Source organism: Delphinus delphis, chromosome 2 (assembly GCF_949987515.2).
Source record: "Delphinus delphis chromosome 2, mDelDel1.2, whole genome shotgun sequence".
Classification (NCBI taxonomy): Eukaryota; Metazoa; Chordata; class Mammalia; order Artiodactyla; family Delphinidae; genus Delphinus; species Delphinus delphis.
The window spans coordinates 127,508,733-127,525,377 of NC_082684.1; the positions used below are offsets into that span (position 1 = coordinate 127,508,733).

At 42.1% G+C, this 16,645-nt stretch overlaps 1 long non-coding RNA gene across 2 annotated transcripts; it reads left to right on the plus strand.

The window, feature by feature from the left end:
• Window positions 1–12,891: 12,891 nt before the first annotated feature.
• Window positions 12,892–16,327, plus strand: LOC132419785 (uncharacterized). 2 transcript variants are annotated; one of them, XR_009518247.1, is made up of 4 exons: window positions 12,892–13,019; window positions 13,616–13,855; window positions 15,488–15,896; window positions 16,112–16,327. It is a non-coding gene; the product is annotated as an uncharacterized lncRNA (long non-coding RNA). The 2 variants fall into 2 exon arrangements; XR_009518246.1 differs by having other exon boundaries at window positions 15,488–16,327.
• The last annotated feature ends 318 nt before the right edge of the window (window positions 16,328–16,645 follow it).

Below are 16,645 nucleotides of genomic sequence, written 5' to 3' on the forward strand. Positions count from 1 at the left end.
GATTAGCATGCTAACCATTTGTTTTTCTCACTAGATTCTCCAAAATCTATACCAGAATTGTTAGATCATTGGATATGGCTTTTATTTTTAATCTTAATGAGTTAAGAGTTAGCATTCTACATTGTCTTGATTTCATGCAGATATAAGAATTTTGGTGACATTATTAGCGGTCACAAGTATCTGTACTCCTTTAGTTTCTGGCATAAAGAAAATTACACTTTCCAGCCCCCATGTGGGTGAGCAAGGGCTAGTTCTGACCAGTTAAATGTGAGTAGAAGTAGTATGTGTCACTCCCAGACCAGGCCAGTGACAAACCTTTGCCATGGCATTGTAGAGGATGCCTCACTTGAAATGGTGAAGCCACAAGATCAAAATAGTCTTGATTTCTGAGTGATCACATGGAGGTCAGTTGGACCATCAGTGGACTTTGCATGATCAAAAAATAGACTTTTATTATGTTAAGCTACTAAGATTTTGGTGTGTTTTTTGGTTTTTTGTTTTTTAAACTACAGCAGAGCCCAGCCTATCCTTACTGAGTGAAGATTTAGTATTAAACAATTGGCTTTTATAAGCATATGGAGAAGAATCATCATCTACTTGAACGGAGTTTCTATATCTTCTGCTAATTCAAAATAGAAAAGTTTATTTTTAAGGCTTTATTTGGATTTAAATTTTAAATAAGCCTCTTTAAAAATAAAACTTTAGGGCTTCCCTGGTGACGCAGTGGTTGAGAGTCCGCCTGCCGTTGCAGGGGACACGGGTTTGTGCCCCGGTCCGGGAAGATCTCACATGCCGCGGAGCAGCTGGGCCCGTGAGCCATGGCCGCTGAGCCTGCGCGTCCGGAGCCTGTGCTCCGCAACGGGAGAGGCCACAACAGTGAGAGGCCTGCGTACCGCGCAAAAAAAAAAAAAAAAAAAAAAAAAAATTTTAACAGAATTAGGATAATTCGAATTTATTCATATGGAATGAGAGTAAAGATAGAATGAGGCTTTTTGAATAAGCTGATTCTGGCTGAAGGACTTAATTACTTCCACTGTTTGACTTCAGGTACTACTTCAAAATGGAAAAGTTGGCAGTATTTGCACGAATCAGTTCATATGTGGTTCTGATTGGGCAAATATACAGGACAGAAAATGACTTTCTAGTTTGTGGTATGAACTTAAAGGAAGCCAGGACATTCATAGTAAAAAGCCATGATGTCATGTTTGCCTTACTTATTAGTTCTTTCCTTTGCAGTTTTGTTTTTTTTTAAACAGACCTTATTTTTCGAGCAGTCTTAGATTCACAGCAAAATTGAGCAAAAAGGTAGTTATTTCTCATACGCTCTGCTCTTTGCATATGCACAGCCCCCTGCACTATCAAAATCCTGCACCGGAGTGGTATATTTGTTACAATTGATGAGCCTACATTGACACATTATTATCACCCAAAGGCCACAGTTTACATTAGGATTCACTCTTGGCCTTGTACATTCTGTGGGTTTGGACAAATGTATAATGACAAATCCACCTTTATACAGAGTAGTTTCACTGCCTGAATTGATGTTTTGTTGTTCTGTCTAACAACAAATGACCTCATACAAGTGATTGATTTTGTAAGAGTACTCTGTAATAAAAAAACTTGATTATATTTAATTGTAGACTTGCCTTCGGTGGTAAGGAAAGGGAAGCTGGGCTAAGCTGAGGCTGAGCTGTGACTAAGCTGTTTACAGGTATTTCACCTCACCGGCATATAGCAATTAGTCTTCCACCTGTGCTCCTTCAGCCCTTCCTTTTTTTTTTTTTTTTTTTTGCGGTACGCGGGCCTCTCACTGTTGTGGTCTCTCCCGTTGCGGAGCACAGGCTCCGGACGCGCAGGCTCAGCGGCCATGGCTCATGCACGCGCCCAGCCGTTCCGCGGCATGTGGGGTCTTCCCGGACCGGGGCACGAACCCGCGTCCCCTGCATGGGCAGGCGGACTCTCAACCACTGCGCCACCAGGGAAGCCCGCAGCCCTTCCACTTTTTAAACCCCAGCACCGCAGCAAAGCTCCTAACTCCCGAACAACCCACCAAAGCAAAACAGCAAATACTGCGAGCTTAGAAAAGAGGTGAGGGTGATTTGTATTAATGCCACTTTCCTACTCAATTTAAAGGACATGATAAACATTTATTTATAAAATTTCCTGTATGACAAAGAGAAAAAATATAACAGTTTATCTGGAAATCAATGTGTTATCCTTCCTTAAAGTTAAAAGAATGGAATGTAAGTTTCTTGAGGACTGCAGCTGTATCTTTATCATTGTGTTTCCAGTGCCCAGTATGTGATTAGCACATAGTAGATATTTACTGAATGAAGTTACTAGTGACACAAGATGAGAGAAAGCTGACATAATATCAGTTTGTTTCAATGACTCATTTTTTAAATGTCTCAGCCTGTTCTTGCCTTGTGGTCTCTCTTTAAAAAAAAATTCTTTGGATGTTTAAATATATTTGTTTAAGTATCTTTGAGATTATTCTGTTAGTTCTAGGTGTACTCCCATTTGTCAGTCCACTGACTCTCCCTCATTATGGTTTGCAAGTTTTGACTGAATTCACATTTAGTGAGAGCTGTTTGCATAGAGTCTCGTGTGTCCAAGGTTGTAGAAATGTCATTTGTTAGGTCCTGTGGGTTTTATCAGTTCTAGACAGGTTTCTGTGTTAAATTTCTTAGCCTGAAGTTTCTGTACCTCACAGTAGTGTGAATTTGGACTCCATATATCTGCATGGGCACAGTTTTGGTGTCTGATTTCTCATCAGTGACCTTATCTACCCACGATTGACAGATACTGTACTTCCTTGTTCCTTTTTAGACCAGTGAGTGGGTTTTTCTAGTCTTCATTTCAAAGAGAGCCTCCTTCATGGTCCTGGCCAGCTCCCCACTGTAGAAGCATCATCTCCTTTCCTTTTCTTTGGCATTAAGACCTCAGCCCCAGTGGTTAAGGCCCATATTCAGGTGCCATATGTGATTCTCCTGTGAACCATCGTGCCCTTGTTCATTCCTTCTTTGTTTTTATTCCTTCTTTGTTCTAGTACCTGGAGATTTCTCTTTCTTGCTCTTATACTCTGATTTATATTCTTAAATGTTTTGGATTGTATTTTGTCTAGCATTTAAGTTTGTTTGGAGCAGGATTTCAATCGCCATGATGACTAAGAAGCTTTACTGTTAATTTATACTGAAAGAGCTGGATTTTTAATGTGACTATAAGCTAGTAGCATAAAATAATGCAAAGTATATAATGCAACCTTAAATGCTTTAAAAATAAATGCAATGTGCAGATTGTGAGAAAAGTCCTACTGCTAGTTAATCTCATTTGCATTTTGTTTCTTAGACTTAGCCATGAGGTCTGAGCAAACCAGAGGCCAGTTGAGTCAACTAAATGACTAAACTGGAATTCTTAAAATTCCTTGAAAGAAGCATGAGGGGGACATATCAAAACGATGCTGGACTCAGCTTGTAGGGGTTCCCACTGGCCAAATATGGTATAATTTAAGCATCAAAATAAATCATGATAATAGATTATAACATTCGAATAAAATAAAAATCTATGAGTCCATGGTGAAATAAAGTAATGAATTAAGAAATAAATGGGGGAGAAGGGAACACTCTTCCATAGAGTAGAATGCCAACTTATAAATGTAAAACAATGCTGGAGTTAGAAAATCATCAAGGGATGCCAAAACTAGTAGGTGAAAGTTTGATGAGGAACATTATATTTACAGTTTCAAAGTCTCTTCACACAAATTACTTTTTTTTTTTTTAATGTTGAGCCTTCTTTTAATTATTTTTATTTTTGGCTGTGTTGGGTCTTCGTTTCTGTGCAAGGGCTTCCTCCAGTTTTGGCAAGCGGGGGCCACTCTTCATTGCTGTGCGCGGGCCTCTCACTGCCGTGGCCTGCCCTGTTGCAGAGCACAGGCTCCATACGTGCAGGCTCAGTAGTTGTGGCTCACGGGCCCAGTTGCTCTGCGGTATGTGGGATCCTCCCAGAGCAGGGCTCGAACCCTCGTCCCCTGCATTAGCAGGCAGACTCTCAACCACCACGCCACCAGGGAAGCCCTACTTTTTCATTATAAAGAGAAAGATAGTAACTATAGCTGAGAAACCTGGTGGACACCACCTTAACCAAGTAGTCCAAGTTAACATCACCAATACTGGAACAAACCAACATTGTGTTTCTGATATGGTCATTGAGAAGGACACACCATCACTTTTATGGTATTCCTGAAAAAATACAGCTGACCCTTGAACAACATGGACTTGAACTGCGGGGGTCCACTTACACATGGACTTTTTTCCCAGTAGTGAACACTACAGTACTACATGATCCGCTGTTGGTTGAATCCAGAGGTGCAGAGGAACTGCTGACAGAGAGGGCCGTGTGAAAATTATACTCAGATTTTCCACTGTGCAGAGAGTTGGCACCCCTAACCCCCCTCGTTGTTCAAGGGTCAACACTACATAGTCTGAATCTAACCACAGGAAACTCACAGAAACAAAGTGAGGGACATTCCACAAAATAGTTGACCTATGTTCTTCAAAAATGACAAGGTCAAGAAAGACAAAAAGGCCAAAGAGCTCTTCTAGTTTAAAAGAGACTAAAAAACTATGACAGCTAGATACAGCATGTGATCCTGGACTGGATCCTGAAGAAAGGAAAAATAGGTATCAATGTTGTTAATGGAGCAATCCTGACATTTGAAAATGTTCTGTGGTTAATATTGTATCAATGATAAATTTCCTTATTTTGACAGTTGAACAGTGGGTATTTATGAGAATGTCCTTGTTCTTAGCAAAGTATTTTTAGAAGAGAAAGGAGTATGATGTCTGCAACTTACTTTCAAATAGTTCAGAAAAGAAAAAAGGTCTGTGTTCATGCATAGAGAGGAGGAGGGAGAGGAAAGAGAGAGAATAAGGATGCAAATGGGGCAAAATATAAACAGTTGGTGAATCTAAGTCAAAGTTATAATTTCAAACTTAAGAAGAGTTTCAAGAATACATGAAAATTTAAGAATTAGCCCTCTCCCTAAAATACCTTCTAACAATAGGATTGATTGTACACCATTCAGCAACTGTTGGTTCTGCAGATGGATTTAATTAGGAGGTAATGGCAGGAAACCAGGTGGGTCATTTCAGAGTTTAGTGGGTAATGCTACCAAGTGTATGAGATTGTCAGGTTGACTTTGAAAAGATCATTTTGGTTCTGGCGATAAAATGATCTAGAATAGGCACGTGTAGCAAAAGTGTAGGGCCACCAGAGTTCATCTCTGCCTTTTTGAGTCCTAACCCCCATCCCATCCTCCTCCAGATACTCAGTATTCTGATGACCTCTTGTGCTCTCAATCCCTTCCTTCCCACTACTAACCTGCCTTGTAAATTTCCATACCCATCAATATTATCTTACCTGTTGGTTTCTGTCCCTACCCTCTTGAGAGCTTTTAAAACAGAAAAAATATTTTCTCTTTCAATTGTATTTGTATCATGAAGTTTACATTATAACTGAACAGGTTGGCAGAAGAGAAAGGGACCAGAAACACTCAGGTGTACGGTGACTCTATTCAAAACTGCGTGAGAGAATAGAGTTCACCAATGATAGGGATAGGATAGTATCCTAGGCAAACAGGATCACAGGAGAGGAAACATCTAGTTTTGATGACAGAAACCTTGAATCCAAACCATTGCTGGCTCCAACTAGAGAAACTGGATCCCCTTTCCTGCTTGCTCACCTGGGTTGGCATTCCTATGGCAACACAGTGCAAACAGAAGCTCAAATATGGAGTTTACTTAAGGTTTCTTGAGCATATGTCTCCTGATTGCAGCATCCTGAAAAATGCTTTTTTTCTTTTGGTTTTCATGATGCCATGCTTTTCTAATTTTTCTCCTTCCTGTTTGATCACTACTTCTCAGACTCTTTTATTGGCTTTTCGTCCACCACCTGGGGTTTATCCATGGCTTTCTCTCTTTACACACTTTGCCCAGACTATTTCCACTACCCCCACAACTTGGAGAACTTTTCTGAGACTCCCAAATCCATATCTCAGTGTTGAAGGAGGCTGCACATCCATCTTTTGGCATATATGAATACTTGAGCTTTTCATGAGTTGAGAAGTCCTTGAAAATGGGCTCGTTATCTCATCTGTGAGGACTGTTTGCTTTGTGGGCCAGCAGTAAGAGGATATGGGGTAAATCCCTGTGGTGTTTGCAATGGAGCAAATGAGAGAGGTTGAAAAGGAGCTGGATCTCCCATATCAGGGGAAGTATGAAATGGGGGAGGCCCTTGGAAGGTCCATTTTAGAACCCATATGGGTATAATCAAGTAGTGTGGCACTGACATAAGTATAGGCTTATAGATCAGTGAGTAGAATTGAGAGTCCAGAAATAAAACCATGTTGATAGACAAGGGTGCCAAGACAATTCAGTGGGGAAAGAATAGTCTCTTCAACAAATGGTGCTGGGACAACTGGATAGCCATATGCAAAAGAATGAAGTTGGACCCCTTCCTCAAGCCATATACAAAAATTAACTCAAAATGGATCATAGGCCTAAGTGTAAGAGCTGAAACTATAAAACTCTTAGAAGAAATTGTATGAGTAAATCTTTGTGACCTTGGTTTGGGTGAAGCCTTCTTAGATATGACACCAAAGCATAAGTAACAAAAGAAAAAATAGATAAACTGAATTGCATCAAAATTTAAAACTTTAAAAAAAAAAAAAAATTTAAAACTTTTGTGCTTCAAAGACACCATTAAGAAAGTGAAAAGACAACCCACAGAATAAGAGAAAATACTTGCGAATCATACCTGAGAAACTACTTATAAAAAACTACTTATAAAAACTACTTATAAAACTACTTATAAAAATAAATTATCCAGTTAAAACATGAAGAAATTATCTGAATAAACATTTATCCAGAGAATATATACAAATGGACAACAAGCACTTGAAAAGATGCTCAACATCACTAATCATTAGGGAAATGCAAATCACAGCCACGGTGAAATGTCACGTCGCACCTACTCAGTATGTATATAATCAAAAAGGCAGATAATAACAAGCATTTGTGCAGAAGTGGAGAAATTAAAACCCTTATACACTGCTGGTGGGAATGTAGAATTATGGAGCTGCTTTGAAGAACAGTCTAGCAGTTCCTTAAAAGGTTAAACATAGAAATATATATGTCCCAGCAATTCCACTCCTAGGTCTATACCCAGAGGAAATGAAAACATACATACACACAAAAACTTGTATAAGATGTTCACAGCAGCATAACTCATAATAGTCAAAAGCATGGAATCAATCCAAATGTGCATCAACTGATGAATGGAAAAATAAAAGGTGGTATATTCATATAATGGAATATTATCTGGCTATAGAAGGGAATGAAGTACTGAGAGCAAACTACAACATGGATGCACCTGTATATAATCTGCTAAGTGAAAGAAGCCAGTCACAAAAGACCACATATTGTATGATTCCAAAATCTTCAGAGACAGAAAGTAGATTAGTGGTTGCCTGGGGCTGGGGGTACAGTATGAGTAACGACTGCTATTGAGTCCCTGATTTATTTGGGGGTGATGAAAATGTTCTAAAATTAGATTGCGGTGACAGTTGCAGAACTCTCTAAAAATTGTTGAGTTGTACACTTTAATTTTCTGGTATGTGAATTATATCTCAAAAAGATCATTTAAAAAAGAAAAAATCAAACTCACATGAGTTCCACAGAAGATTTGCCTAATCGGTCACTGCGAGCCACAGAATCATGATAACCACCTGAGAGAGGAGAGAATCCTCACTACAGACAGTGATCTCTCCCCACCCCCTGCCATCCCACCTCTCCTCCCAGACTCCAACGCCAGAAAGGAGCAGAGGGCAGCAGAGGCCACAAGTACCCCACCCCACTTGCAATCCCCTGGAATTTTGTGCTTGGGGGGCACACCCTGGGGGCACTTTGGGAGCATTTGAAGGGCAGGGTCAGGGGTCCTAGGTGCCCTGCCATTTTTGGGACAGTCCTGCACAAGAGATAAGTGTCCTTTGTCCCACATGGTTTTAGAATGTCCCAGTGGACATTCATGTAGATAAAAGACCTGGATATGATCATCTGAGCCTAGAAGCAAACTCCATTTTAAACAAAGTAGTTTTTACATGGTTTTAATGTACACTGCATTTCCAGAAATTCAACTACTATGTAAATCAAAGGAAGGTTGGGCTTCCTTTTATTTAGAACTTTTCCAGGAGTTGTTCACCATTGCAGAAAACGAGGTCCCAAATGACATGGCCACTAGCGGTATTTGAGTCTCTGATAAAAACCCCGGTATCCATCTGCATTTGTACCCAAGCCCATTCATGGTGCAAAGAGCCGACAGCAGTACTTCAAGATGTCTTCTGGGGACAGTCATTCCCAAGTATTTACATGTTGAGCTAATACCCTTCCCAAATTCATACTCTGAAGTCCTAAACCCCCAGTACCTCAGGATGTGACTGCATTTGGAGACAGGACCTTTAAAGATGAAAGGGTGGGACGCTAATCCAATAGGATTGGTGTCCATAAAAGAAGAGAGGGAGACACCAGGGACAGAGGAAAGGCCATGTGAGGACACAGAGAAGGTAGCTGTCTTCAAGCCAAGGAGAAAGGCCTTACCAAAGATCAACCCTGTAGGCACCTTGACCTTGGACTTCCAGCCTCCAGAACTGTGAGAAAATAAATGTCTGTTGTTGAAGCCACACAGCCTGTGGTTATGGCAGCCTTAGCAGGCTAGTTTACCCCCCCACACACATGAGCTGTGACTATATGTCTACAGAGATATGTCAACACTGTTGGTACCTCAGTGGGGCAGGGAATAAATACCCTCACCTCTCTCCTTTTGCTGTGGCCTTTGTATCAGTGCCTCCTATTGGCCTAATGCAACAGGAACCCCTGGTGGATACAGTCTGTGGAGGTTACCTCTCTGGGCCCAGAGCAGGTCATAGGAGCATGGAGAATACATGGGGGAGAAGGGACAATCAATATATATTGATTTAAAAAAATTTTATATGTAGATAAGTTATACTACATGTGAATTCTATTTCAACATAGTAAACCAGCTATTAACCACATAATTTTTATTACAAGGAGCGTTGGGTCTGTTTAGAGTTGAAAACCACTGCCTATAACCACCAGTGCCTCTAGGAAGAAGGGGAAAAAGGTTTTGAATAGACACTAGTTTAAAAATGAAAAAGACTATGTCTTAAATACTGTGTCCTATACTGTGAAGTGAAGGAGTTGTAACCACAAAAATGACAGGCAAGTTAAAGAATCTGAACAAGATATCCTTAAGGGACACAATTCCCAATGGGAAAGATGGGTTTAATTAACCCAATAACTGTAAGGGGACAATTATATTCTTAATGTATCAGTTACACCGAATTGCCTGTATAATTTTTTTAAAAAAGCAATAAAGCAGTCTCTCTGGGCTTAGTAACGCACATACATTATATTTAATATTATTAAATCATGTATAATTATAATTTGGAGGGTAAAGTAACGTACCTTAAGAGGTTAACCCAATTCTAGCAGACTGAAAAAAATAAGGCTTTTTCTGATCATAGAAGTAAACATATACAAAGATGCAAAATGAGTGAAGTAGTCCCACCAACAAACCCACCTTTGGTGACAACTCAGGAACCCTCTGATTTCTCACGGCTCTTTGCTGCCTTCTCTCTGCTAAAGCCCTTCCTCTTCTTCATTCTTTGGGAATGAAGATCCCGAAGGAGTGGATCTTCATTCGTCACCTAAATACCCCACAACAAATGATAGTGATTCCTGGTCTGTTCTTCATCCAGACTGTGAGCTCCCTAAGGCAAGGACTGTGCTGTGAAGTGCTTTATATCTCCTCCAGTTTCTGGTGGACACATAGTAAGGGCTAAATATCTTCTTCGGTTGGTGGTGTGATTCATTTTCCAATTTGTAGGGGGTTGAACCAGTGATTTTCAAACTTTGGGTACATTATGATCACCTGGAGAGCTTTCCAAAAACACTGATGCTTGACCCACTCTCCTAGAGATTCTGATTCATTGGTCTGCAGACACCCAGGTGATTCTAAAATGCAGCTGAGTGTTGACAAACTGGTTCTAGTTCAGGGTTTCTCCATCTTGGCACTATTGACTTTGGGGACTGAATTATTCTTTGTTGGGGACAAGGAAGGGCTGTACACAGTAGGATGTTTAGCAGCATCCTTGGCCTCTACTTGTGAGATGCCAGTAGCACCCTCACTTCAGTTGTAACAGATAAAAAAAACGTCTCCAGACGTTGCCAGAAGTCCCCCAAGGGCAAAATCGCCCCACTTAGAAACACTGGTCTAGTTGCTCTGCATATTGCTTTAAGAGTCTAGGTTTGAAAGCCCATAATTTTGTTTTCTGTGTCTTTTCTGACAGGAAGCTGCATCACTGTGTCTGGGTAAAGCACTAGGCTGGTGTCTGAAGGTGGACCTGAGCTTCAGCCACTTAACCTCAGTGCAATCCAGGCAGCTCTCTTCATTCCCAGGTCTGGTTTCTCATCAGAGGGCTATGGAAGAGATCAGAGGAGTCTATCTTTATATTTCCTTCCAGCTCTGACGCTTTGTCTTTGCTGCTTTACCTAGCAACCAGTTGGAAATGGAGTGTGTTTTATATTTAATACATTTACTGAAAAGAATTTTATATTTCCCATTTAATTAAGAAAAAGTAGATTAAATTGCTTTATGGTTATGACTTTACTGATTCCCCACTCCACCTCCTGTAGCAATCTCCCAGGAGACATACGAAAAGTAAGGCATGACATTGTTTTCATTCCTAAGTTACATAACCAATTTCAGTGTGGAATATGATTTAAACAGACAGGAAGAAACACAGCCTTTTTATGAGAGGAATTTAAAAGTGGAGATGATGGATTTAACTTTCAAAAAGTGTCTGTAGGAAATTTAAAAGGTGAAAGTTATTTTTAGAAACTGTAGTGCTAGTATTAAATGAAGTTAAATGAACTATTTCCTCTTTGGGGTGTGTGATTTCAAATGAATCTGTGATAATTTAAAGAGACTCCTGTGTAACTACCTGCAAGGAGGCAGAGTAGAATTGGAGGAAGGCGGGGTTAGGCACTTAGGTCTCTAAATCACTCTCCGAAGCCCAAAACTTTTAGAGTCCAATCCAGACGCTTCTCACCCTTCCACTGCTACTGCCTGGATTCATGTAATTGCCTCTTATTCCTTGCTTCCATCTTTGACTCCCCTTCTCCATAATCTCTTTCCTACTAGGCGACCAGAGAATAGACTTGGTGCTGCCCACCCCACCACTTTACCATTTTACTCAGAGTAAAAACGAAATAGCTAGAGGATTCTACACGATCTGGCTTCTCACATAACTTTCTGACCTCATCCCCTGCCCTTTTCCTTTATTCACTCCTCTCCCTCCACATTGGACACCATTACAATTCCTAAACACACCAGGCACTTGGCACGTTCCAGTCTCAGGACTTTTGCACTTGCTCTTCCCTCTCGCAAGGATGCTCTGCCCCCAGATAGCATAGGGTAACTCCTTTTATTTCCTTCAGGTCTTGGTAAGAAGTCACCTGCTTAATGCAGCCACCCTGACCACCCTATTTAATACCGTAACCTGCCGCCCACATACTGACTCGTCATTCCCTAAGTTCTGCTCCTCTTTTGTTCCCATAGTACTCATCACCTTCGAACACACTATATAATTTACTTATAACGTCTGTTCTCGTGTCCATTTCCCTCCACCAGAATGTAAGCTCCATGAGGGCAGAGTTCTTTGTTTTCTTCTCTCATGTTTTCCAAGCAACTAGGACAATGCCTGGAACATAATAGGTGCTCCAAAAACTATTTGAATGAATGAATGAATGAATGAATGAACCATGAACTGTGAAACCTGAACTTGGGCAAGTTGCTTAACTTCTCTGAGTCTCTGTCTCATGACTGTTAAATGGAGTTGATGAGTTGCTGTATTTACCTAGTAGAGTCATGTGTGAATCAAATGAGTTCTTACCTGAAAGGACTTAGCACAGTGCCTGGCATACAGAGAGTCCTCAGTAAATATTGGCTGTTCTTATTGTTATTATTAACCTGTTGCCCAAGATCAAAATCGGGGTGTAGTGTGTGCTGACGAGTGAATGCGCTCCTGGTTGCATGACTTAATAAGCAATGAGTCTGAGGCAAGAGCTGAACTATGAGAATGGGCAAGGTGGAGCTGGAAAGGCAGGTCAGGTACAGGAAACGCACCTTGAAGGTAGCTCAGGGTGCTGCCCTGGTGCACTTCCTCCACTCCCCCAAGAGGTGTGTGGAGCTGATCTGTGGGCCCTAGGAGAGGATCTGTGTTTGGGGGAGTGTGTGGAGAATGATCATTAGCAAGATGAGAAGGGAAGGGGAGTGGAAGTGGGGAGATCATGTAAGAGGGGGTTGACTCATCTAGGAAGCAATAACGAGCCCTAGGGAAGACAACTGTGGTTGCAACAGATGGTAGAGACATTTTGGAGACAGAACCAACTCCTTCAAAGCACACTCAGAAAGACAATCTACTTTTTATGCTCTATCAGGTAGCAAAAATACGATTAACATGAATGATGTGATTCTTACCTACTGTTAATTTCTAAACAGACTTTGATTTTTATTAACAGGCTTTGGGGCCTATTATTCAACAGAGAAGCAGACTGTTTTTCTCATGGGGAATGATTAGACTAGAAAAAAAAAAAAAGGGAAATTCTTTCCTTGCTAGGTAATAATAGAGAGATATAGCAAGCGTGGCCAAAATACGACATGAAGGAAAGCTCTGGAACCCGCTGTTGTGAAACAGTTCTTGTCAGACCTCAGTGAGTACTGTAGCAGTTTCTCTCAGAAGTTAAAACAGGAAATACACACCTGATTAAACTCCTTTAAGTTCGGATAGCTGCTGCTGCAGGTTTGAAAACCCTGGCATTTCAAAATCTCAATAAAGTGACTTTCGAAGCAACAGAAGGGCAAACCTTTGATAAGGCTGCAAGGTGAGATACCAGAGAGGAAGGTTCCTTTTATATATATATTGGCCACCAATTGACAGCTTCTGCCCTTTAAACTTAATTGCCCGCTCTCTTTGGGACTAGGAGATTTCAGTCTGTTGTCAGTCTTTGATGCTCAGGTGGTGTTAAATATTTTAAAAACCAACAAAACAAATTCCCCAGACTCTAACACCTCTTTGCCCTGATGACGGCCCAGCCTCCTACTTTGTTTCCCTGCTCAGCTTCTCTTCCTTCCTAGCAACCTCTAGGATCGCAAAGTCAGGTCGCTGTTACTGTTATTTTAAAGTGTTTCTCATCTCTTAGGAACCACATCTCCTGGGAACCAGATTTCTCAGAATTTTGAAAATTTCCTTGTTCAGGTTCCTAGGACACATCTGCAGGGCCCTCAGGCATACACGGGAGTGTTGATGAAATGCTTGAGGGCCGTTCTCTTGATTATTGCCGCCTCCAAGAGGAAATGGCTGTTTTCTTGCCCATTTTTCCCTAAGGGCCAAAACTGGGTCCACAAGAGCAGTTTCCCTTGGGCTCTGAGATGAAATGGTCAGCAAACAAGGCTAACGTGTCCGTTGCTCCACTTCCAGCCCTGCGAGACTGCACATGGAGGTGATGCTGCTGGGGGAGATGAGGCACCTGAGGAAGGAACCTCGATGAACTCAGGCACCTGTGGAGCACGCGGATCCTGCTGCACGCTTTCCTACGGGGCACTTAGAAACACTTCCATTTTTTGAAATCTTGCTTTCTTTGGGGTATTTCTCCATTTAATCCAGTGGTTCTCAAAGTGTAGTTCTGAGACCAGAAGCATCAGTATCACCTGGGAACAGGTAAGAAATGCACACTCTCAGGCCCCACCCAGGGCTTCTGAATCAGAAACTTGGGAGTGTGTTTTAACAAGCCCTCCAGGTAATTCTAGGGGTCAAGTGTGAGAACCATGTATCTGGCCTGCTGTTCTATTGGTGTGGTCCTCAAATTGCTTTGCTAATAATAGTTTAGAAAGTCAGCTTTGTGTTTCTGTGCATCTGAATTCGCCTCGTTGTAAGGGCTGTGGTTACTCTCTGACAGCCACAGCCTCCATGACAGGAGGGGGAGAGGGAGGCGAGTGCTGTGAAACAAACGCCTGGCGAGGAAATCTCAGACCTGCCAGAGTCTGCTTTGAATCTTCACACCTTTGAAAAGGGAGAGCACTCAACAACTGGGAAAAAAAATAAAACCCATTAAAGGGACACACAGCTGCTATTTTGAATCAGTAGCACAGCAAATTGAAGTGATAGCCATAAAACATTTTTACTTCTGACGAGAGAATCCCTTTAGGGCAGGTAATGATCTGTTAAATATCAAAGGAGCAGACCAAGGACCCTAGCACATTTAATAGGGAGAAGTGAGGTGGGGAGAGGGGGGAGGAGGTGAGCTCCGCCTTCAACAGGCCACAGCTTGGACCTGGGGAAGTTGACCAGGAACAGGACCAATGCAGAGAACCACGGAGAGGTGTGCGGGGATCCTTTTGATCATTAGAGCTGCCCGACAATGGGATGGCATCTTAGGGGCGATAGGGAGCCCCCTTGCTCCGGGAGCACGTAAGTCTAGGTGACCCTGTAACAGAGACGCCATAATAAAGGAAATTCTTGTGTCAGGCAAGAAGCTGCACGAGGGTCAATATTTTGCAGATTTAAAAAAATCAGAACTCTTTCTTCAAGTGAGATAGTACCCCTTGGTACTTAAATTTATAAAACAGATTAAACAGGGGCCTCTTTTGTGATCCCTGGGACACATCCTCTTTGGAACGTCCTAGGTGAGTACCCAAATCCCTTGCAATATGAGCTCCTCTGATTCTGTGGTTCTTTGACCTCTTTTCAAACCAGAACTTCTCTCTCTTCTCCCCAGGCTTCTCTTGAGCTGCCCATGAGCTTCCTGGGATGTGTGTCACCAAAATAGCAATGGTTACAGAAGATGAGAAAAACCTAAGAGTGCATGCAGCCACACGCCTCACACGCCCCTCCCCAGGGATGGTGCACAGTGAGGACTTTGCATGCTGAGGCTTGATTCCTAGTGGCATGCGAGGGCAGAAGCCCCGAGCAGGACACGCCTGTCTTTAGCCACCTTCAGTGCAGACAGGAAAAAAGGCAGGCAGACTGAGCCAACAGGTAGACCTAAATGGAATGGGTTTTCCAAGCTGTGAGAGACCCACCTTGAAAGTGGCCCAGATGCTGTCTGGGCCTGCCCTGGTGGGGGTCTCAGAAGTGAAGAGGGGGCCTTCCTGAACTCTGAAGGGACCAAATGTGAGATGGACCCCGGACCCGTGGTAGGGAGGGCTGTCAGCCAGGGCCTTCCCTTCTCTGCCCAACATTGTTGGCTCTGAGTCTGTTTTTTTCCAACAGAACCAGATTTTTTGTCATAAAATTCTTGGACTACTTGAGCTTCTGGATTATAATGTCCTTTTTTTTTTTTTTTTTCCACAGTGATGATAGCTTTGGCCTCTCTTATAAACACCTAATGGGCAGAAATTTTCTCCTTCAGAAGAATAACAAAAAGAAAACACCAAGGAGATTTCATTATAGTGCAGCTTCTTCTCTGGTTGACGAGAGGCATGACTATAACCTGAAGCTGATTTTGTTTATTTGAAAGGAAAGACAATTGTTCATTCACTCAACAAACATTTACTAAACACATAGAGCTGCTGGGCTTCTGCTTGGCGTTGGGCATATTGTCAGCTCCAGCTCTGAAGGAACCATGAGGTGAGGGGATAAACATGGGAAAAATCACAGTTCAGGCATCCATGTACTGATACCAACTGGTTTACACAGGCTGAAGAAAAGAAGGTGAATAAAAGAAGAACAAAAAGGCTTCTAAGCAGACAATAGAGAATGTGTAAGCAGCATGAAGTCAGGGGTAGTGAAACCAAGACCCCTAAAACCGAGTTCCCCTGCTGAGTTTGATTAACCTCTCTGTCTAAAATTATTCCCTTTCTTGCTCCTTCTGACCTCAATCCTGTGCTAACTGAACACTAATCAACCAGAGTCAGATGACTAAAACTGCTGTTGTCGATAACATCGTTAACCTACAAACTCAGGTTTTTTCTCCAGGACAAGATGAGCTAACAGACCCCCAAGCCATGGACCACCTGGCCAGAGATAGTAAACCAGAGACATCCTGACTTCTGAAACTATGATTAAGAAATGTCACAAGACCGTTATTAACCCCAGCTTCTTTGTTCTTCCCCTTAAAAAACCCTCTAACTCAAAGACCGAGTGGGAGTGAATCTAAGGCGTGTCTCCCACTCCCTTGCTTGGCGCCCTGCAATAAACCCTCACTTTGCCGCTAACACACACTGTCAGGAGTTTGACTTTCTGCGCTGTGGATGCACAAGCCCTTCTTGCTTGGTTACAGAAGTATGGACCTGTCCTCCTGGGTGGAGAGGGGCATGAGAGGTGCTAGGGAGAGAGCAGCAGCAGGTGGCTTGGTGAGCTGGGCAAGGTAGGATCTGGTAGGGCACTGTCTGCTGAGCTAGGCAATTTGGACTTTATCTTAAGAGTGAGGAGGAACCATTGATGGATTCTAAGCAGAGGAGAGTCCTGACCACATCTGTACTTTAGAAAGATTTCTCTGTGAAAAGATAA